Raw genomic sequence first — 6837 nt, forward strand, 5'->3', positions numbered from 1 at the left:
GATATCACCCTAGGGTCTTGGGTTGAAAACCCCAACAGAGCGGATGGAAAACAACAACAAGAAATGCTCAGGTAAACAACCTAAGTGCTTATTCTACTGAACTGTTCAAGAGTGTCCTTACCCAGAGGTCCTACGTTTGAGTAGATCACGTAGGGTGCAAACCCTCAGCTTCTCCTGATGTCATTGAAACCTGAAAATTATTCAAATGAAACATATACAGCAGTAGAAAAATAAAGCATGTTCATGATATTAACTTTAGATCATATAAATGAATGAATGATTATGCATCAATATAAGATTCATAAACGAATTACAACATAAATCAATGCATAAACTTGTTTAATTTCGGGAACTGAACAACATTTCTTTATTGAAGTAAGCTACAATTAAGGTGGAGAAATATGACCTGATTCCTTCTCTGGCTCCAAGTGGAACCGTCCTCCAGATCTGTCCTTTCCCAGCCTGAACAATCTTCCTCCATCACCAACACAAAGATATCTCAAGAAAGATGAAGGATATCTCCAACAAGGAAACAAGGGTTTCTTGAAACTTTGGGGAGTGCAAGAGGCACAAGGATTTTGTCAGACTCGATCAGGGATAATCTCACTATAGTATCAATATCTCATATCTCCTCCCTTAAGGCCTTCCCATGGAGGTTTATTTATACTTCTCCAAATTAGTTTTTTTAGTTGGGAAACAGCTGGGCCACGGGCTATAGGAGGTGAGTAAAAGGTAAAATATGAACTTCGCTCGAAATTAAGGAAATTTATTTAGTTTTAAGTGTTTTAACACATGTATATGGGTTGGGTATATCATAGGGAAAAATAGCGTATAAGGAATAAAACATTGTTTTTTAGATTTTGGACCAAGTCTGGAAGGAAGTGTTGCCCTAGGCCATAACTAGAGCATCAGATCTACCAAGAGTGGTAAATGGTGCTATAACATATGCCCCCTAATATATGACGTCAGAAGGGGTACATGATGGCAGGAATGTATTAAGTGTATAGAAGGAATCATGCCGAGACCGAGGAGGATTTCACCAAAATTCAGCTTGCCAAGCCAGTGAAATAGATCAAAAATAAAATGTTGTCTGAGGCCGGTATACCCATGCTCAGAAATATTAAATCATGTCCCCATGTCAAGTACAAAAGCGGATCCAATATGCATACAAGTATAAAGGAGCTGAAAATACATAATGGATCATTTGATCATAATCAATAAAGTACATGTCTGAATATCACACATAAAGAGCTGATCAATGATGCTGAAATATGAAGCTGATCACTAAAATCAATAAACTAATCCAAATAGTACCAAGTCAACATGGTGGAATAAATGGTACTACATCGCAACTTGGGTGCCAACATATAAGGTGGATGGTGTCAACTAGTAAAAACATGAGCAACTGACAAGTGAACCAAGACATGCTGATGCAAACCCGAGGTCTTCACAGACCACCGTGGTACATTTCTACACAATGGGAATAAATGATCTGAACTCGACCATGTGAGAAATTGTTTGATTACAGGTCATTGATGTATATTGTTAACAAATGCGAGGCTACTCATCGATAATGATGATGAGAGTCAAGGTAGATAGTACAATCTAACAAGTGCGAATAAATGAGCTGTAGTCGAACACTTGGAAGAATCTATCAATCAAGAGAGAATGTTGTTTTCCCACTATCGATAGCGAAGGAATCTTCCTCTGATGACTGCAAACCCTAAGGTACTTCCAAATGGACTCTAGATCTCTTTCCCAGAGCAATGAGTTGAAATCGATGTGAAAATGTCTACTAGAAGGAAGGCATTAAGGAATCGTTCATCAATCTAGTGTGAGTGTAACTCGTAGGCCAATAATGTGTAAGGAATCAGATGAACAAAGATGTAGTAACCCAACTGAAGCACATTTCCAGCGTACACAAAATGTAATTAGTGCACAATAGAAACCCTTCTAACCAACCAAATAATGAAAGTTGAGACAAAGGCGAGGAATCCACCAATAGGGTCAAATGGAAACCAAGGTACTGCACAAATCCCAATGTGTGATAATGAAAGTTGATGTCAAGCACAAGGGAAACCACTCATTCAAAGACCCATGATACCGATCAATTCTGAGCACAAGTTAACCTATGAATAATGAAAATAGGGCCAAGGTGCGGCTCTAAATCCTCCCTCAGAGCAATTTGTCGTAGTTGATAAGAGCAAGACCCGCCAGCAAGAATTCAATGGAGACCTTCTCAAACCGGCACGAGTGAAGGACCAATATAGCTGATGTGATAACGAACATGATGTTGAAAACTAGGGATGGCCGACTGAAAAATAGGTCAAGAGACACCGTAGAGAGGCCGACTTAGGTTTACTTCCCTTGAACAAAAGCATGACCCAATTGTGACTACATGGCAGTATATGATAACTTTGTATAAATTTTTTATCCAGGAGGCATAAGCAAACTCTCCATATGATTGGAAGAGATAACCAATTGGAGGAGTAATGACTCAATGAAAAGGTTAAGGCTCTCCTAAGTCAAACTAAAGCCCATCCCAATGGAGGAAATACTTACTTTTGAGTGCTTTGATCAAGGGCGACACAAATAGCTCTACCAGCCATCAAATATGGAAATAATGTCCCGTTCCCGCTTTTTCTTGGGATATATAATTTTTTTTGTCTTTTTCATTTATGTGAAGCCTTAAACATAATAAAATAATGCTATAGTACAGTGGAAAGAATGAGTGTCGAAAAAACAGATGCTCTAGTTCTTGGGAGGGGAACATTCCTATGCTTAATGCAAGGTGGCAAAACTGGTCAATGACACTCAAAGGAATGTTCTTTCCACGGGTAAAAGGGTGCATCAAGTTGCAAAGTCTAAGTGATTGCAAGCTTGATTTTGCAGAAGACATGGTCGAAAAGTGCCTTAGACACGAGTCCACGTTAAGCTGACTCAAGGCCAAAAGGTACAAATGGTCAACATGCAATGCAACAGTACAACTCAACACAATGGAGCCTCTAGGTTATAAAGCTAGAAAAATGGTGAAGAAGTAGAAGAATGAAGCTTCATCACAATGTTATGGTGGGACTAAAGAGGACTCCCGAGCCTAAGAACAAGAGTTCAACATGGGTTCCAAGTGACAACAAGTTACTATCTAGGGTGCCCATGATAAGGTAGGCTCTACCACACAAGGTATGACACTTCTAAGCAATGAGAAGGTTCTGTATCATATCTTGGTGATCGTAAGGCACAATGTAGGTGGAAAACCTAACCTATATGCCAGTTTTGAGAACCAATACCTGTCAAAACAGATCAACCATAAAAATGTCCAAAGGAGAAATCTTCCAAATTCTGTAGACATAAATAGGAACACAAGACAAGAACTTAATACATCCCACATATAAACAAGAGATAAAATATTGTTTTATAGAATACAAAACTTGAAAATGCATACCTTATATGTATAATATGGTATACGGAACCACGCATCCTTGTGGCTTACGCATAATAGTTCTTCAGGATAAACCCCTTGCAGGGCTCATGCTAAGGACTCCTTTAGCAGTCAAAACTCATGGCTTCAAAAAGTTCCTCCTGTGAAGGAAAAACAAACTCCAAGAAATCATGAGAACTACAAGGATCCAAAGAGGGGATTAAGGGGTCCCATGTCCCCATAGGAGAAATCATTCGGTCAGTTATCGGGACCAAGTCCTAAGAAAAATAATAATAGCTCAACGGATCCTTCTCAGAAGCAATCGAACATTGAGGATTCAATGCCACATAGTTCACCTGTGGCAAGGTAGATTCTACTTGAACACTTGGAACAAACCAAGGGGTATTCTACAGTAAATTTGAATTAGGATGCTGATTATCAGATGCAAGATGATCAATAGTAACAATATTCCCATTATGAGGAAAACACATCACTTGAAAGAGTGAAGACACCACAAAATTCATAGAATAGACATAATCACACCCAAGTAGCATATTAAAGTCTAAAGGGAAATTAACCACCATCATATCGATAAAAACAATCTTCCCACCTAAAGTAATAGGCAATTGAGGAAGAACACCCATAGATTCACCAGGTCTTCTATCATAGGCTAACAACTTATTATCAGTTGTCAACAACTTTGGAGAACCCAAAGCTTTCCAAGTCAAGGAAGATATAGTACTTGCAGAGGATCTTCCATCCATCATACATCGATAGACTTTTGTGGAATTAACTCTAACCTTTATTTGGAAAGCTGCAAATGAAGGAAGATGAGGCTCGACAAGACTATCCCAATCAAAGGAGACACTCCTAGAACTTGGAGGGGGAGCATTCGAAGAAACCAGAATGCCTCCTATACCAGAAGACTCTGTACTAGAAATCAAACAGACTTTGTTGTTAGGCACTTCACCCCCCAAAAGAGGAGTGTAATCAGCCAGAGATTTCACTGGCTCAACCACATTATCAACCAATGGTTGATGAGACTATTGAGAAACCATATCAGATTCAGGAGTAGAAGAACTTTCAGACTCGGACCATATCCTTTGTACCTCTGGAATACTAGGGCACAAATGAGTAAGATGATCTCCCTTGCATATCTTACAAGGGAACTTAGGTTTAAAACTTCCACGCCTAGGTTTCTTATAAACATCCATTCTGCCAACATGAGTAGTAGTGGTTTGCGAAGAGTCCCCAACATGACTTGCAGAGGTCAGTGACTCTTTCCCAAGAGAGATAGGACTTTTGCTCCCAGCCCTACTCAGAGAAACAAGTGAGTCAAAAGAAATATGACTCACAGAGGTAGGTGACCCATTGCTAGTATGACTCGCAGTGACTAGACTTATTCCCCTAGCGTGACTTGTAGTGGCCGAAAGCTCATTTCCAACATGACTAGCAGAGGTTGATGATGATTCTTTGCTAGTATGACTTGCAGTGACTATACTTATGTCCCCAACATGACTTGCCGCGGATGAAGGCTCATATCCAACATGACTAGCAGAGGTTGGTGATGCATAGTTAGTATGACTTGGAGTGACCAGACTTATGCCCCCAGCATGACTTGCAGTGGCTCAAGGCTCATCTCCAACATGACTAGTAGAGGTTGGTGATGAATGGATAGAATTATTCTTCTTCTTCATCTTCCTCTTTCTCCTCTTTTTGGATCTCTGATTACAAGAGGGAGGAGGAAGAGGAATCCCAAATTTCTCTTTGAAAGAATATGAACAATTAACACCCATTTGATTCCCTTGAAATAAAGCGTTCATATAAGAAGCTTCAAGAACATCAGGAATATTCAAAGTTGACCACAGCCAAACTGGTAATCCAACATTCAATAGAGGAATATTCAAAGTGGCCATCAAGCAGGTACCAACGTTTCCAAATAGAGGAAAAGAACAAGGATCCCCTTTTGGAAGGGTACCTTGGCTGGTCTCCACCAGAATAGTGGCCATACCAAACTTATTCGTAGATCCTTCCCTCGTGGGAATATACAAATGACTTTCCAAGGAAGAGAGATGCACAATCAAAACCTTTTCCCTTAACAAGGAAACTCCACAATTTTCAAAAGAAAGATCAAAATCCTTTCAAGATCGATGGAGTGTTAGGTCAGTCACTCAGAATCTAATGTCCAAAAGTTACAAGAAAAATCCACCTAAAGCCAAGTAAATACAAAGAGAAAAGAGCACTGGACTATAAAGTCCCTAAAGATGAAACCAGTCAAGCAAATTCCCAGTATTTCCATTCCGAGTGATGAGGACCGGACACCAAAATACAGGAAAGCAAAGTAGGGGAAATTCCAAAGACAATTTGGGATAATAACGGCCTAAGCCTTCCAGCGAAGGTAACATAAACAATTACAATGACCTCCAGAAAAAAGCCTTTGCTGGTACAAGCACCCATGCTTTGCAAGGGTACCCTCGAAAAGTAATAATGAATGTGATGTGATGTCTGCCTCAGGTGCCACGGGATTCCCCTCTGCAGCCACCTATGAGATCCCTAGGAAAGGCAACTATGGGCACCAACTCATATCAAAAGCTGGGTGCAACACTCGTGAGGCGGGATTCAACAAGTAGGAGAGGGGGTATCTCTCTTCCTTGTCTTCACCCTCCCTCATGCTTAACTTCCAGTCACGGAGCATTCCAGGTCCTTCTAACGATATTGGATTCCGCTCGTTATTCAACTTCTATGTTTGATAATTTGAGCGGCCTTGGAGAGTTAACTCTCCACTCACCTATTCCAAGGCTCTAAATTTGTTGGTGTTTGTTAATGACAAAAATAAAAGCTCTAGTTCATTTTATTAAAGTGATTGATTTTATAGGGTTGTTCTTTAAGTCATGGGTAAAAATGAGAGTGAAACTAATGATGTTTTGATGCAACATAAACCAATAGAAACTTAGCTACATGAAAATGCAGTTATTTTCTTCAATGAAAAGGGATTTATATAGAGTTCTATGAATAAAATTGTACAAGAAAAAATTTCTTTTTCCAGAAAACACACTCCACACACTCAAAAGCTAACAAAAAGACTAAAATGTATGCAATGCAAACTATCTTAATGCAAACTATAATGATAGTGCATGGATGCTCATACAAGAAGAAAAAGTGTTTCTTTATAAAATCAATAAGCCCACTTGACAATAAAGAGGGCAAAAATTTAATAACAAATTTCCCTCAAAACCAAGAAAAACAAATTGAAAAGAGATCACAATTGCTCAAAAACCTAAACCAAAAGAAACCAAAAAACCAAAAGCTTGGAAAGAAAAATAAAGGCAAAGCTATGTTTTTGTCTTTTTCTTTTAAGGAAACTAAAGCAACTTTTGAGGTCACAAAAAGAACTACTAAATTTGAAAGATCAAGAAATA

Source organism: Pinus tabuliformis, chromosome J (assembly GCF_031772625.1).
Source record: "Pinus tabuliformis cultivar Carrire ecotype Pingquan chromosome J, CPIR1, whole genome shotgun sequence".
NCBI classification, from domain to species: domain Eukaryota; kingdom Viridiplantae; phylum Streptophyta; class Pinopsida; order Pinales; family Pinaceae; genus Pinus; species Pinus tabuliformis.